The sequence below is a fragment of the Somniosus microcephalus genome, chromosome 4 (assembly GCF_052327205.1).
Source record: "Somniosus microcephalus isolate GS21.2 chromosome 4, FLI_Smic_1.0, whole genome shotgun sequence".
NCBI classification, from domain to species: Eukaryota; Metazoa; Chordata; class Chondrichthyes; order Squaliformes; family Somniosidae; genus Somniosus; species Somniosus microcephalus.
This window is the reverse complement of record NC_140990.1, coordinates 148,021,284-148,039,211: the sequence shown is the minus strand read 5'-3', so window position 1 is coordinate 148,039,211 and position 17,928 is coordinate 148,021,284.

Here is a 17,928-nt window from a genome sequence, read left to right as displayed (position 1 = left end):
CATGTACAGTCCCAGGGCTGGCTTCCCCATGTACAGTCACAGGGCTGTATTCCCCATATACAGTCCCAGGGTTGGAATCCCCAGGTACAGTCCCAGAGCTGGAATCCCCAGGTACATTCCCAGGGCTGGAATCCCCAGGTACATTCCCAGGGTTAGAATCCTCAGTTACAGTCCCAGGGCTGGAATCCCCATGTACAGATTCAGGTTTGGAATTTCCATGTGCAATCTCAGGGTTGGAATCCCCATGCACAGTCCTAGATTTGGAATCCCCATGTACAATCCCGGCGTTGGAATCACCATGTACAGTCCCAGGTTTGGAATCCCCAGGTACAGTCCCTGTGTTAGAATCCCCTTGTACAGTCCCGGCGTTGGAATCCCCCTGTACAGTCCCAGGGTTAGAATCCCCATTTACATTCCCAGGGATAGAATCCCCTTCTCCAGTCCCAGTGTTAGAATCCCCAAATACAGCCCCAGGGTTGAAACCCCCATATACAGCTCCAGGGCTGGAATCGCCATGTACGGTCCCAGGGTTAAAATCGTCATGTACCGCCCAATGATGGAATCCCCATGTACAGTCACAGGGCTGGAATCCCCAGGGAGAGTCCCAGGGTTAGAATCCCCATTTGCAGTCCCAGGGTTGGAATTCCCATGTACAGTCCCAGTGATTGAACGTGCTTTTACAGTCCCAGGATTTGAATCCCCATCTACAGTCCCAGGGCTGGAATCCCCATGTTCAGTCCCAGGGTTGGAAACCCCATGTACAGTCCCAGGGTTAGAATCCCCATGTACAGTCCCAGGGTTATAATCCCAATGTACAATACCAGGGTTGGAATCCCCATGTACAGTCCCAGCATTAGAATTCCCATGTAAAGACCCAGGGTTGGAAGCCCATGTACAGTCCCACTGTTAGAATCCCCATGTACAGCCCAGGGTTGGAATCCACATGTAAAGTCCCAGGGTTGGAAAACCCATGTACAATTCCAGGTTTCAAATCCCCTGTATAGTCCCAGGGTTCAAATCCCCATGTGCAGTGCCAGGGTAAAAATATCCACGTACAGTCCCAGGTTTAAATCCCCTTACACAGTCCCAGGTTTAGAATCCCTATGTAGATCCCCAGGGCTGGAATCCACATATGCAGTGCCATGTTCAGAACCAACAGGTACAATCCCTGGTCTGGAATCCCCAGATACAGTCCCAGGGTTAGATTCCCCATGTACAGTCCCAGCTTTGGAATACCTATGTACAGTCCTCACGTTGGAATGCCCATATACAGTCCCATGGTTGGAATCCCCATATACAGTCCCAGGTTTGGACTCCCCATGTACAGTCCCAGGGCTGGTATCCCCAAGTACAGTCCCAGGGTTAGAATCCCCATGTACAGTCCCAGGGTTGGAACACCATTAATAGTCCCAGGGTTGGAATCCCCATGTACAGTCCCAGGATTAGAATCCCCAAGTACAGTCCCAGGGTTAGAATCCCCAATTCAGTCCCAGGGTTGAAATCCCCATATACAGTTCCAGGGCTGGAATCCCCATGTTCAGTCCCACGGCTGGAATCCTCATGTACAGTCCCAGGGTTGGAATTCCCCTGTACAGCCCCAAGGTTGGAGTCCCCATGTACAGTCCCAGGTTAAAATCACCACGTACGGTCCCAGGGATGATATCTCCACGTACAGGCCCAGGTTTGGAACGCGCTTATGCATTCCCAGGTTTAGAATCCTCATGTACAGTCCCAGGTCTGGATTCCCCATGTACAGTTCCAGGGTTGGAATTCCCAGGTACAGTCCCAGGGCTGGAATCCCCAGGTACCTTCCCAGGGCTGGAATCCACATGTACAGTCCCAGGGTTGGAATTCTCAGGTACAATCCCAGGGCTAGAATCCCCGTGTACAGACTCAGGATTGGAATCTCCATGTGCAGTCTCAGGGTTGGAATACCCATGTACTGTCCCAGGGTTGGAATCCCCAGATACAGTCCCTGGGCTAGAATACCCTTGTACAGTCCCGGCATTGGAATCCCCATGTACAATCCCAGGGTTGGTATCCGCATGTACAGTCCCAGGGTTAGAATCCCCATGTACAGTCCCAGGGTTATAATCCCAATGTACAATCCCAGGGTTGGAATCCCCATGTACAGTCCCAGCATTAGAATTCCCATGTACAGACCCAGTGTTGGAAGCCCATGTACAGTCCCACTGTTAGAATCCCCATGTACAGTCCAAGGTTGGAATCCACATGTAAAGTCCCAGGGTTGGAAAACCCATGTACAATTCCAGGTTTCGAATCCCCTGTATAGTCCCAGGGTTTAAATCCCCATGTGCAGTGCCAGGGTAAAAATATCCACGTACAGTCCCAGGTTTAAATCCCCTTACACACTCCCAGGTTTAGAATCCCCATGTAGAGGCCCAGGGCTGGAATCCACATGTGCAGTGCCATGTTTAGAATCCACAGGTACAATCCCTGGTCTGGAATCCCCAGGTACAGTCCCAGGGTTATATTCCCCATGTACAGTCGCAGCTTTGGAATACCTTTGTACAGTCCTCGGGTTGGAATGCCCATATACAGTCCCAGGGTTGGAATCCCCATGTGCAGTCCCAGGGTTGGAATCCCCATGTACATTCCCAGGGTTAGAATACCCATATACAATCCCAGGGTTGGAACACCATTAACAGTCCCAGGGATGAAATCCCCATGTACAGTCCCAGGGTTAGAATCCCCAAGTACAGTCCCAGGGTTAGAATCCCCAATACAGTCCCAGGGTTGAAATCCCGAAATACAGTTCCAGGGCTGGAATCCCCCTGTACAGCCCCAGGGTTGGAATCCCCATGTACAGTCACAGGGCTGGAATCCCCAGGGACAGTCCCAGGGTTCGAATCCCTATGTACACTCCCAGCGTTGGAATCCCCATGCACAGTCCCATGGTTAGAATCCCCATGTACAGTCCCAGGGTTAAAATCCCCACGTACAGTCCCAGGGATGAAATCTCCACATACAGGCCCAGGGTTGGAATGCGCTTATGCAGTCCCAGGGTTAGAATCCCCATGTACAGTCCCAGGTCTGGATTCCCAATGTACAGTCCCAGGGTTGGAATCCCCAGGTACAGTCCCAGGGCTGGAATCCCCAGGTACATTCCCAGGGCTAGAATCCCCATGTGCAGTCCCAGGGTTGGAATTCTCATGTACTATCCCAGGGCTGGAATCCCTGTGTATAGTCCCAGGGCTGGAATCGCCATGTACAGACTCAGGATTGGAATCTCCATGTGCAGTCTCAGGGTTGGAATCCCCATGTACATTCCCAGGGTTGGAATCCCCAGGTACAGTCCCTGGGTTAGAATCCCCTTTTACAGTCCCGGCATCGGAATCCCCATCTGCAGTCCCAGGGTTGGTATCCGCATGTACAGTCCCAGTGATAGATTCCCCATGTACTGTCTCAGGGTTGGAATCCCCATGTACAGTCCCAGGGTTAGAATCCCCATGTACATTCTCAGGGTTGGAATCCACATGTACAGTCCCAGGGTTGAAATCCCCATGAACAGTCCCAGGGTTGGCATCCCCATGTACCGCCCCAGGGTTGTAATCCCCATGTACAGTCACAATGTTGGAATCACCAGGGAGAGTCCCAGGGTTCGAATCCCCATTTACACTCCCAGTGTTGGAATCCCCATGTACAGTCACAGGGTTGGAATCCCAATGCACAGTCCCAGTGTTGGAAGCCCCATGTACAGTCACAGCGTTGGAATCCCAATGCACAGTCTCAGGTTTGGAAACCCACGTATAGTGCCAGGGTTGGAATCTGCTTATGCAGTCCCAGGGTTAGAATCCCCATGTACAGTCCCAGGGTTGGAATCCCCACGTACAGTCCCAGGGTTGGAATCTGCTTATACAGTCCCAGGGTTAGAATCCCCATGTAAAGTCCCAGGGTTGGAAAACCCATGTACAATTCCAGGTTTCGAATCCCCTGTATAGTCCCAGGGTTTAAATCCCCATGTGCAGTGCCAGGGTAAAAATATCCACGTACAGTCCCAGGTTTAAATCCCCTTACACACTCCCAGGTTTAGAATCCCCATGTAGAGCCCCAGGGCTGGAATCCACATGTGCAGTGCCATGTTTAGAATCCACAGGTACAATCCCTGGTCTGGAATCCCCAGGTACAGTCCCAGGGTTATATTCCCCATGTACATTCGCAGCTTTGGAATACCTTTGTACAGTCCTCGGGTTGGAATGCCCATATACAGTCCCAGGGTTGGAATCCCCATGTGCAGTCCCAGGGTTGGAATCCCCATGTACAGTCCCAGGGCTGGATTCCCCATGTACATTCCCAGGGTTAGAATACCCATATACAGTCCCAGGGTTGGAACACCATTAACAGTCCCAGGGATGAAATCCCCATGTACAGTCCCAGGGTTAGAATCCCCAAGTACAGTCCCAGGGTTAGAATCCCCAATACAGTTCCAGGGTTGAAATCCCAAAATACAGTTCCAGGGCTGGAATCCCCCTGTACAGCCCCAGGGTTGGAATCCCCATGTACAGTCACAGGGCTGGAATCCCCAGGGACAGTCCCAAGGTTTGAATCCCTATGTACACTCCCAGCATTGGAATCCCCATGCACAGTCCCATGGTTAGAATCCCCATGTACAGTCCCAGGGTTAAAATCCCCACGTACAGTCCCAGGGATGAAATCTCCACGTACAGGCCCAGGGTTGGAATGCGCTTATGCAGTCCCAGGGTAAGAATCCCCATGTACAGTCCCAGGTCTGGATTCCCAATGTACAGTCCCAGGGTTGGAATCCCCAGGTACAGTCCCAGGGCTGGAATCCCCAGGTACATTCCCAGGGCTAGAATCCCCATGTGCAGTCCCAGGGTTGGAATTCTCATGTACTATCCCAGGGCTGGAATCCCTGTGTATAGTCCCAGGGCTGGAATCCCCATGTACAGACTCAGGATTGGAATCTCCATGTGCAGTCTCAGGGTTGGAATCCCCATGTACATTCCCAGGGTTGGAATCCCCAGGTACAGTCCCTGGGTTAGAATCCCCTTTTACAGTCCCGGCATCGGAATCCCCATGTGCAGTCCCAGGGTTGGTATCCGCATGTACAGTCCCAGTGATAGATTCCCCATGTACTGTCTCAGGGTTGGAATCCCCATGTACAGTCCCAGGGTTAGAATCCCCATGTACATTCTCAGGGTTGGAATCCACATGTACAGTCCCAGGGTTGAAATCCCCATGAACAGTCCCGGGGTTGGCATCCCCATGTACCGCCCCAGGGCTGTAATCCCCATGTACAGTCACAATGTTGGAATCACCAGGGAGAGTCCCAGGGTTCGATTCCCCATTTACACTCCCAGTGTTCGAATCCCCATGTACAGTCACAGGGTTGGAATCCCAATGCACAGTCCCAGTGTTGGAAGCCCCATGTACAGTCACAGCGTTGGAATCCCAATGCACAGTCTCAGGTTTGGAAACCCACGTATAGTGCCAGGGTTGGAATCTGCTTATGCAGTCCCAGGGTTAGAATCCCCATGTACAGTCCCAGGGTTGGAATCCCCACATACAGTCCCAGGGTTGGAATCTGCTTATACAGTCCCAGGGTTAGAATCCCCATGTAAAGTCCCAGGGTTGGAAAACCCATGTGCAATTCCAGGTTTCGAATCCCCTGTATAGACCCAGGGTTTAAATCCCCATGTGCAGTGCCAGGTTAAAAATATCCACGTACAGTCCCAGGTTTAAATCCCCTTACACACTCCCAGGTTTAGAATCCCCATGTAGAGCCCCAGGGCTGGAATCCACATGTGCAGTGCCATGTTTAGAATCCACAGGTACAATCCCTGGTCTGGAATCCCCAGGTACAGTCCCAGGGTTATATTCCCCATGTACAGTCGCAGCTTTGGAATACCTTTGTACAGTCCTCGGGTTGGAATGCCCATATACAGTCCCAGGGTTGGAATCCCCATGTGCAGTCCCAGGGTTGGAATCCCCATGTACAGTCCCAGGGCTGGATTCCCCATGTACATTCCCAGGGTTAGAATACCCATATACAGTCCCAGGGTTGGAACACCATTAACAGTCCCAGGGATGAAATCCCCATGTACAGTCCCAGGGTTAGAATCCCCAAGTTCATTCCCAGGGTTAGAATCCCCAATACAGTCCCAGGGTTGAAATCCCGAAATACAGTTCCAGGGCTGGAATCCCCCTGTACAGCCCCAGGGTTGGAATCCCCATGTACAGTCACAGGGCTGGAATCCCCAGGGACAGTCCCAAGGTTTGAATCCCTATGTACACTCCCAGCATTGGAATCCCCATGCACAGTCCCATGGTTAGAATCCCCATGTACAGTCCCAGGGTTAAAATCCCCACGTACAGTCCCAGGGATGAAATCTCCACGTACAGGCCCAGGGTTGGAATGCGCTTATGCAGTCCCAGGGTTCGAATCCCCATGTACAGTCCCAGGTCTGGATTCCCAATGTACAGTCCCAGGGTTGGAATCCCCAGGTACAGTCCCAGGGCTGGAATCCCCAGGTACATTCCCAGGGCTAGAACCCCCATGTGCAGTCCCAGGGTTGGAATTCTCATGTACTATCCCAGGGCTGGAATCCCTGTGTATAGTCCCAGGGCTGGAATCCCCATGTACAGACTCAGGATTGGAATCTCCATGTGCAGTCTCAGGGTTGGAATCCCCATGTACAGTCCCAGGGTTGGAATCCCCAGGTACAGTCCCTGGGTTAGAATCCCCTTTTACAGTCCCGGCATCGGAATCCCCATGTGCAGTCCCAGGGTTGGTATCCGCATGTACAGTCCCAGTGATAGATTCCCCATGTACTGTCTCAGGGTTGGAATCCCCATGTACAGTCCCAGGGTTAGAATCCCCATGTACATTCTCAGGGTTGGAATCCACATGTACAGTCCCAGGGCTGAAATCCCCATGAACAGTCCCAGGGTTGGCATCCCCATGTACCGCCCCAGGGTTGTAATCCCCATGTACAGTCACAATGTTGGAATCACCAGGGAGAGTCCCAGGGTTCGAATCCCCATTTACACTCCCAGTGTTGGAATCCCCATGTACAGTCACAGGGTTGGAATCCCAATGCACAGTCCCAGTGTTGGAAGCCCCATGTACAGTCACAGCGTTGGAATCCCAATGCACAGTCTCAGGTTTGGAAACCCACGTATAGTGCCAGGGTTGGAATCTGCTTATGCAGTCCCAGGGTTAGAATCCCCATGTACAGTCCCAGGGTTGGAATCCCCACGTACAGTCCCAGGGTTGGAATCTGCTTATACAGTCCCAGGGTTAGAATCCCCATGTAAAGTCCCAGGGTTGGAAAACCCATGTACAATTCCAGGTTTCGAATCCCCTGTATAGTCCCAGGGTTTAAATCCCCATGTGCAGTGCCAGGGTAAAAATATCCACGTACAGTCCCAGGTTTAAATCCCCTTACACACTCCCAGGTTTAGAATCCCCATGTAGAGCCCCAGGGCTGGAATCCACATGTGCAGTGCCATGTTTAGAATCCACAGGTACAATCCCTGGTCTGGAATCCCCAGGTACAGTCCCAGGGTTCAATTCCCCATGTACAGTCGCAGCTTTGGAATACCTTTGTACAGTCCTCGGGTTGGAATGCCCATATACAGTCCCAGGGTTGGAATCCCCATGTGCAGTCCCAGGGTTGGAATCCCCATGTACAGTCCCAGGGCTGGAATCCCCATGTACATTCCCAGGGTTAGAATACCCATATACAGTCCCAGGGTTGGAACACCATTAACAGTCCCAGGGATGAAATCCCCATGTACAGTCCCAGGGTTAGAATCCCCAAGTACAGTCCCAGGGTTAGAATCCCCAATACAGTCCCAGGGTTGAAATCCCGAAATACAGTTCCAGGGCTGGAATCCCCCTGTACAGCCCCAGGGTTGGAATCCCCATGTACAGTCACAGGGCTGGAATCCCCAGGGACAGTCCCAAGGTTTGAATCCCTATGTACACTCCCAGCATTGGAATCCCCATGCACAGTCCCATGGTTAGAATCCCCATGTACAGTCCCAGGGTTAAAATCCCCACGTACAGTCCCAGGGATGAAATCTCCACGTACAGGCCCAGGCTTGGAATGCGCTTATGCAGTCCCAGGGTTAGAATCCCCATGTACAGTCCCAGGTCTGGATTCCCAATGTACAGTACCAGGGTTGGAATCCCCAGGTACAGTCCCAGGGCTGGAATCCCCAGGTACATTCCAAGGGCTAGAATCCCCATGTGCAGTCCCAGGGTTGGAATTCTCATGTACTATCCCAGGGCTGGAATCCCTGTGTATAGTCCCAGGGCTGGAATCCCCATGTACAGACTCAGGATTGGAATCTCCATGTGCAGTCTCAGGGTTGGAATCCCCATGTACAGTCCCAGGGTTGGAATCCCCAGGTACAGTCCCTGGGTTAGAATCCCCTTTTACAGTCCCGGCATCGGAATCCCCATGTGCAGTCCCAGGGTTGGTATCCGCATGTACAGTCCCAGTGATAGATTCCCCATGTACTGTCTCAGGGTTGGAATCCACATGTACAGTCCCAGGGTTGAAATCCCCATGAACAGTCCCAGGGTTGGCATCCCCATGTACCGCCCCAGGGTTGTAATCCCCATGTACAGTCACAATGTTGGAATCACCAGGGAGAGTCCCAGGGTTCGAATCCCCATTTACACTCCCAGTGTTGGAATCCCCATGTACAGTCACAGGGTTGGAATCCCAATGCACAGTCCCAGTGTTGGAAGCCCCATGTACAGTCACAGCGTTGGAATCCCAATGCACAGTCTCAGGTTTGGAAACCCACGTATAGTGCCAGGGTTGGAATCTGCTTATGCAGTTCCAGGGTTAGAATCCCCATGTACAGTTCCAGGGTTGGAATCCCCACGTACAGTCCCAGGGTTGGAATCTGCTTATACAGTCCCAGGGTTAAAATCCCCATGTACAGTCCCAGGGTTGGAATCCCCATGTACATTCCCAGGGTTAGAATCCCCATGTACTGTCCCAGGTTTGGAATCCCCATGTACAGTCCCAGGGTTGGTATCCCCATGTGCAGTGCCAGGGTTAGCATCCCCATGTGCAGTCCCAGTGTTAGAATCTCCATGTGCAGTCCAAGGGTTGGAATCCCCATTTACAATCCCAGGGTTGGAATACCCATTTACAGTCCCAGGGTTGGAATCCCCATGTACAGACCCAGGGTTGGAAGCCCATGTACAGTCCCACTGTTAGAATCCCCATGTACAGTCCAGGGTTGGAATCCACATGTAAAGTCCCAGGGTTGGAAAACCCATGTACAATTCCAGGTTTCGAATCCCCTGTATAGTCCCAGGGTTTAAATCCCCATGTGCAGTGCCAGGGTAAAAATATCCACGTACAGTCCCAGGTTTAAATCCCCTTACACAGTCCCAGGTTTAGAATCCCTATGTAGATCCCCAGGGCTGGAATCCACATATGCAGTGCCATGTTCAGAACCAACAGGTACAATCCCTGGTCTGGAATCCCCAGGTACAGTCCCAGGGTTAGATTCCCCATGTACAGTCCCAGCTTTGGAATACCTATGTACAGTCCTCACGTTGGAATGCCCATATACAGTCCCATGGTTGGAATCCCCATATACAGTCCCAGGTTTGGAATCCCCATGTACAGTCCCAGGGCTGGTATCCCCAATACAGTCCCAGGGTTAGAATCCCCATGTACAGTCCCAGGGTTGGAACACCATTAATAGTCCCAGGGTTGGAATCCCCATGTACAGTCCCAGGATTAGAATCCCCAAGTACAGTCCCAGGGTTAGAATCCCCAATACAGTCCCAGGGTTGAAATCCCCATATACAGTTCCAGGGCTGGAATCCCCATGTTCAGTCCCATGGCTGGAATCCTCATGTACAGTCCCAGGGTTGGAGTCCCCCTGTACAGCCCCAGGGTTGGAATCCCCATGTACAGTCACAGGGCTGGAATCCCCAGGGACAGTCCCAGGGTTCGAATCCCTATGTACACTCCCAGCGTTGGAATCCCCATGCACAGTCCCATGGTTAGAATCCCCATGTACAGTCCCAGGGTTAAAATCCCCACGTACAGTCCCAGGGATGAAATCTCCACGTACAGGCCCAGGGTTGGAATGCGCTTATGCAGTCCCAGGGTTAGAATCCCCATGTACAGTCCCAGGTCTGGATTCCCAATGTACAGTCCCAGGGCTGGAATCCCAAGGCACAGTCCCAGGGCTGGAACCCCCAGGTACATTCCCAGGGCTGGAATCCTCATGTGCAGTCCCAGGGTTGGAATTCTCAGGTACTATCCCAGGGCTGGAATCCCTGTGTATAGTCCCAGGGCTGGAATCCCCATGTACAGACTCAGGATTGGAATCTCCATGTGCAGTCTCAGGGTTGGAATCCCCATGTACAGTCCCAGGGTTGGAATCCCCAGGTACAGTCCCTGGGTTCGAATCCCCTTTTACAGTCCCGGCATTGGAATCCCCATGTGCAGTCCCAGGGTTGGTATCCGCATGTACAGTCCCAGTGATAGAATCCCCATGTACTGTCTCAGGGTTGGAATCCCCATGTTCAGTCCCAGGGTTAGAATCCCCATGTACATTCTCAGGGTTGGAATCCACATGTACAGTCCCAGGGTTGAAATCCCCATGAACAGTCCCAGGGTTGGCATCCCCATGTACCGCCCCAGGGTTGTAATCCCCATATAAAGTCATAATGCTGGAATCACCAGGGAGAGTCCCAGGGTTCGAATCCCCATTTACACTCCAAGTGTTGGAATCCCCATGTACAGTCACAGGGTTGGAATCCCAATGCACAGTCCCAGTGTTGGAAGCCCTATGTACAGTCACAGCGTTGGAATCCCAATGCACAGTCCCAGGGTTGGAATCCCATGTATAGTCCCAGGGTTGGAATCTGCTTATGCAGTCCCAGGGTTAGAATCCCCATGTACAGTCCCAGGGTTGGAATCCCCATGTACAGTCCCAGGGTTGGAATCTGCTTATACAGTCCCAGGGTTAGAATCCCCATGTACAGTCCCAGGGTTAGATTCCCCATGTACAGTCCCAGGGTTGGAATCCCCATGTACAGTCCCAGGGTTAGAATCCCCATGTACATTCTCAGGGTTGGAATCCACATGTACAGTCCCAGGGTTGAAATCCCCATGAACAGTCCCAGGGTTGGCATCCCCATGTACCGCCCCAGGGTTGTAATCCCCATGTACAGTCACAATGTTGGAATCACCAGGGAGAGTCCCAGGGTTCGAATCCCCATTTACACTCCCAGTGTTGGAATCCCCATGTACAGTCACAGGGTTGGAATCCCAATGCACAGTCCCAGTGTTGGAAGCCCCATGTACAGTCACAGCGTTGGAATCCCAATGCACAGTCTCAGGTTTGGAAACCCACGTATAGTGCCAGGGTTGGAATCTGCTTATGCAGTCCCAGGGTTAGAATCCCCATGTACAGTCCCAGGGTTGGAATCCCCACGTACAGTCCCAGGGTTGGAATCTGCTTATACAGTCCCAGGGTTAGAATCCCCATGTAAAGTCCCAGGGTTGGAAAACCCATGTACAATTCCAGGTTTCGAATCCCCTGTATAGTCCCAGGGTTTAAGTCCCCATGTGCAGTGCCAGGGTAAAAATATCCACGTACAGTCCCAGGTTTAAATCCCCTTACACACTCCCAGGTTTAGAATCCCCATGTAGAGCCCCAGGGCTGGAATCCACATGTGCAGTGCCATGTTTAGAATCCACAGGTACAATCCCTGGTCTGGAATCCCCAGGTACAGTCCCAGGGTTAAATTTCCCATGTACAGTCGCAGCTTTGGAATACCTTTGTACAGTCCTCGGGTTGGAATGCCCATATACAGTCCCAGGGTTGGAATCCCCATGTGCAGTCCCAGGGTTGGAATCGCCATGTACAGTCCCAGGGCTGGAATCCCCATGTACATTCCCAGGGTTAGAATACCCATATACAGTCCCAGGGTTGGAACACCATTAACAGTCCCAGGGATGAAATCCCCATGTACAGTCCCAGGGTTAGAATCCCCAAGTACAGTCCCAGGGTTAGAATCCCCAATACAGTCCCAGGGTTGAAATCCCGAAATACAGTTCCAGGGCTGGAATCCCCCTGTACAGCCCCAGGGTTGGAATCCCCATGTACAGTCACAGGGCTGGAATCCCCAGGGACAGTCCCAAGGTTTGAATCCCTATGTACACTCCCAGCATTGGAATCCCCATGCACAGTCCCATGGTTAGAATCCCCATGTACAGTCCAGGGTTAAAATCCCCACGTACAGTCCCAGGGATGAAATCTCCACGTACAGGCCCAGGGTTGGAATGCGCTTATGCAGTCCCAGGGTTAGAATCCCCATGTACAGTCCCAGGTCTGGATTCCCAATGTACAGTACCAGGGTTGGAATCCCCAGGTACAGTCCCAGGGCTGGAATCCCCAGGTACATTCCAAGGGCTAGAATCCCCATGTGCAGTCCCAGGGTTGGAATTCTCATGTACTATCCCAGGGCTGGAATCCCTGTGTATAGTCCCAGGGCTGGAATCCCCATGTACAGACTCAGGATTGGAATCTCCATGTGCAGTCTCAGGGTTGGAATCCCCATGTACAGTCCCAGGGTTGGAATCCCCAGGTACAGTCCCTGGGTTAGAATCCCCAATACAGTCCCAGGGTTGAAATCCCCATATACAGTTCCAGGGCTGGAATCCCCATGTTCAGTCCCATGGCTGGAATCCTCATGTACAGTCCCAGGGTTGGAGTCCCCCTGTACAGCCCCAGGGTTGGAATCCCCATGTACAGTCACAGGGCTGGAATCCCCAGGGACAGTCCCAGGGTTCGAATCCCTATGTACACTCCCAGCGTTGGAATCCCCATGCACAGTCCCATGGTTAGAATCCCCATGTACAGTCCCAGGGTTAAAATCCCCACGTACAGTCCCAGGGATGAAATCTCCACGTACAGGCCCAGGGTTGGAATGCGCTTATGCAGTCCCAGGGTTAGAATCCCCATGTACAGTCCCAGGTCTGGATTCCCAATGTACAGTCCCAGGGCTGGAATCCCAAGGCACAGTCCCAGGGCTGGAACCCCCAGGTACATTCCCAGGGCTGGAATCCTCATGTGCAGTCCCAGGGTTGGAATTCTCAGGTACTATCCCAGGGCTGGAATCCCTGTGTATAGTCCCAGGGCTGGAATCCCCATGTACAGACTCAGGATTGGAATCTCCATGTGCAGTCTCAGGGTTGGAATCCCCATGTACAGTCCCAGGGTTGGAATCCCCAGGTACAGTCCCTGGGTTCGAATCCCCTTTTACAGTCCCGGCATTGGAATCCCCATGTGCAGTCCCAGGGTTGGTATCCGCATGTACAGTCCCAGTGATAGAATCCCCATGTACTGTCTCAGGGTTGGAATCCCCATGTTCAGTCCCAGGGTTAGAATCCCCATGTACATTCTCAGGGTTGGAATCCACATGTACAGTCCCAGGGTTGAAATCCCCATGAACAGTCCCAGGGTTGGCATCCCCATGTACCGCCCCAGGGTTGTAATCCCCATATAAAGGCATAATGCTGGAATCACCAGGGAGAGTCCCAGGGTTCGAATCCCCATTTACACTCCAAGTGTTGGAATCCCCATGTACAGTCACAGGGTTGGAAGCCCTATGTACAGTCACAGCGTTGGAATCCCAATGCACAGTCCCAGGGTTGGAATCCCACGTATAGTCCCAGGGTTGGAATCTGCTTATGCAGTCCCAGGGTTAGAATCCCCATGTACAGTCCCAGGGTTGGAATCCCCATGTACAGTCCCAGGGTTGGAATCTGCTTATACAGTCCCAGGGTTAGAATCCCCATGTACAGTCCCAGGGTTAGATTCCCCATGTACAGTCCCAGGGTTGGAATCCCCATGTACAGTCCCAGGGTTAGAATCCCCATGTACATTCTCAGGGTTGGAATCCACATGTACAGTCCCAGGGTTGAAATCCCCATGAACAGTCCCAGGGTTGGCATCCCCATGTACCGCCCCAGGGTTGTAATCCCCATGTACAGTCACAATGTTGGAATCACCAGGGAGAGTCCCAGGGTTCGAATCCCCATTTACACTCCCAGTGTTGGAATCCCCATGTACAGTCACAGGGTTGGAATCCCAATGCACAGTCCCAGTGTTGGAAGCCCCATGTACAGTCACAGCGTTGGAATCCCAATGCACAGTCTCAGGTTTGGAAACCCACGTATAGTGCCAGGGTTGGAATCTGCTTATGCAGTCCCAGGGTTAGAATCCCCATGTACAGTCCCAGGGTTGGAATCCCCACGTACAGTCCCAGGGTTGGAATCTGCTTATACAGTCCCAGGGTTAGAATCCCCATGTAAAGTCCCAGGGTTGGAAAACCCATGTACAATTCCAGGTTTCGAATCCCCTGTATAGTCCCAGGGTTTAAGTCCCCATGTGCAGTGCCAGGGTAAAAATATCCACGTACAGTCCCAGGTTTAAATCCCCTTACACACTCCCAGGTTTAGAATCCCCATGTAGAGCCCCAGGGCTGGAATCCACATGTGCAGTGCCATGTTTAGAATCCACAGGTACAATCCCTGGTCTGGAATCCCCAGGTACAGTCCCAGGGTTAAATTTCCCATGTACAGTCGCAGCTTTGGAATACCTTTGTACAGTCCTCGGGTTGGAATGCCCATATACAGTCCCAGGGTTGGAATCCCCATGTGCAGTCCCAGGGTTGGAATCGCCATGTACAGTCCCAGGGCTGGAATCCCCATGTACATTCCCAGGGTTAGAATACCCATATACAGTCCCAGGGTTGGAACACCATTAACAGTCCCAGGGATGAAATCCCCATGTACAGTCCCAGGGTTAGAATCCCCAAGTACAGTCCCAGGGTTAGAATCCCCAATACAGTCCCAGGGTTGAAATCCCGAAATACAGTTCCAGGGCTGGAATCCCCCTGTACAGCCCCAGGGTTGGAATCCCCATGTACAGTCACAGGGCTGGAATCCCCAGGGACAGTCCCAAGGTTTGAATCCCTATGTACACTCCCAGCATTGGAATCCCCATGCACAGTCCCATGGTTAGAATCCCCATGTACAGTTCCAGGGTTAAAATCCCCACGTACAGTCCCAGGGATGAAATCTCCACGTACAGGCCCAGGGTTGGAATGCGCTTATGCAGTCCCAGGGTTAGAATCCCCATGTACAGTCCCAGGTCTGGATTCCCAATGTACAGTACCAGGGTTGGAATCCCCAGGTACAGTCCCAGGGCTGGAATCCCCAGGTACATTCCAAGGGCTAGAATCCCCATGTGCAGTCCCAGGGTTGGAATTCTCATGTACTATCCCAGGGCTGGAATCCCTGTGTATAGTCCCAGGGCTGGAATCCCCATGTACAGACTCAGGATTGGAATCTCCATGTGCAGTCTCAGGGTTGGAATCCCCATGTACAGTCCCAGGGTTGGAATCCCCAGGTACAGTCCCTGGGTTAGAATCCCCTTTTACAGTCCCGGCATCGGAATCCCCATGTGCAGTCCCAGGGTTGGTATCCGCATGTACAGTCCCAGTGATAGATTCCCCATGTACTGTCTCAGGGTTGGAATCCCCATGTACAGTCCCAGGGTTAGAATCCCCATGTACATTCTCAGGGTTGGAAACCACATGTACAGTCCCAGGGTTGAAATCCCCATGAACAGTCCCAGGGTTGGCATCCCCATGTACCGCCCCAGGGTTGTAATCCCCATGTACAGTCACAATGTTGGAATCACCAGGGAGAGTCCCAGGGTTCGAATCCCCATTTACACTCCCAGTGTTGGAATCCCCATGTACAGTCACAGGGTTGGAATCCCAATGCACAGTCCCAGTGTTGGAAGCCCCATGTACAGTCACAGCGTTGGAATCCCAATGCACAGTCTCAGGTTTGGAAACCCACGTATAGTGCCAGGGTTGGAATCTGCTTATGCAGTCCCAGGGTTAGAATCCCCATGTACAGTTCCAGGGTTGGAATCCCCACGTACAGTCCCAGGGTTGGAATCTGCTTATACAGTCCCAGGGTTAAAATCCCCATGTACAGTCCCAGGGTTGGAATCCCCATGTACATTCCCAGGGTTAGAATCCCCATGTACTGTCCCAGGTTTGGAATCCCCATGTACAGTCCCAGGGTTGGTATCCCCATGTGCAGTGCCAGGGTTAGCATCCCCATGTGCAGTCCCAGTGTTAGAATCTCCATGTGCAGTCCAAGGGTTGGAATCCCCATGTACAGTCACAGGGTTGGAATACCCATTTACAGTCCCAGGGTTGGAATCCCCATGCACTGTCCCAGGGTAGAAATCCCCACATACGGTCCCAGGGTTGAAATCCCCACGTACAGTCCCAGGTTTGGAATCCTCGTATACAGTTCCAGGGTTAGAATCCCCATGTAGAGTCCCTGGTCTGGAATCCTCATGTACAGTGCCAGGTTTAGAATCCACAGTTACAGTCCCAGGTCTGGAATCCCCAGGTACAGTCCCAGGGTTGGAATATCAATGTACAGTCCCAGGGTTGGAATCCCCATGTACAGTCCCAGGTTCAGAATCCCCATGTAGATTCCCAGGGCAGAATCCCCATGTTCAGTCCCAGGGTTGGAAACCCCATGTACAGTCCCAGGGTTAGAATCCCCATGTACAGTCCCAGGGTTATAATCCCAATGTACAATCCCAGGGTTGGAATCCCCATGTACAGTCCCAGCATTAGAATTCCCATGTACAGACCCAGGGTTGGAAGCCCATGTACAGTCCCACTGTTAGAATCCCCATGTACAGTCCAGGGTTGGAATCCACATGTAAAGTCCCAGGGTTGGAAAACCCATGTACAATTCCAGGTTTCGAATCCCCTGTCTAGTCCCAGGGTTTAAATCCCCATGTGCAGTGCCAGGGTAAAAATATCCACGTACAGTCCCAGGTTTAAATCCCCTTACACAGTCCCAGGTTTAGAATCCCTATGTAGATCCCCAGGGCTGGAATCCACATATGCAGTGCCATGTTCAGAACCAACAGGTACAATCCCTGGTCTGGGATCCCCAGGTACAGTCCCAGGGTTAGATTCCCCATGTACAGTCCCAGCTTTGGAATACCTATGTACAGTCCTCACGTTGGAATGCCCATATACAGTCCCATGGTTGGAATCCCCATATACAGTCCCAGGTTTGGAATCCCCATGTACAGTCCCAGGGCTGGTATCCCCAAGTACAGTCCCAGGGTTAGAATCCCCATGTACAGTCCCAGGGTTGGAACACCATTAATAGTCCCAGGGTTGGAATCCCCATGTACAGTCCCAGGATTAGAATCCCCAAGTACAGTCCCAGGGTTAGAATCCCCAATACAGTCCCAGGGTTGAAATCCCCATATACAGTTCCAGGGCTGGAATCCCCATGTTCAGTCCCATGGCTGGAATCCTCATGTACAGTCCCAGGGTTGGAGTCCCCCTGTACAGCCCCAGGGTTGGAATCCCCATGTACAGTCACAGGGCTGGAATCCCCAGGGACAGTCCCAGGGTTCGAATCCCTATGTACACTCCCAGCGTTGGAATCCCCATGCACAGTCCCATGGTTAGAATCCCCATGTACAGTCCCAGGGTTAAAATCCCCACGTACAGTCCCAGGGATGAAATCTCCACGTACAGGCCCCGGGTTGGAATGCGCTTATGCAGTCCCAGGGTTAGAATCCCCATGTACAGTCCCAGGTCTGGATTCCCAATGTACAGTCCCAGGGCTGGAATCCCAAGGCACAGTCCCAGGGCTGGAACCCCCAGGTACATTCCCAGGGCTGGAATCCTCATGTGCAGTCCCAGGGTTGGAATTTTCATGTACTATCCCAGGGCTGGAATCCCTGTGTATAGTCCCAGGGCTGGAATCCCCATGTACAGACTCAGGATTGGAATCTCCATGTGCAGTCTCAGGGTTGGAATCCCCATGT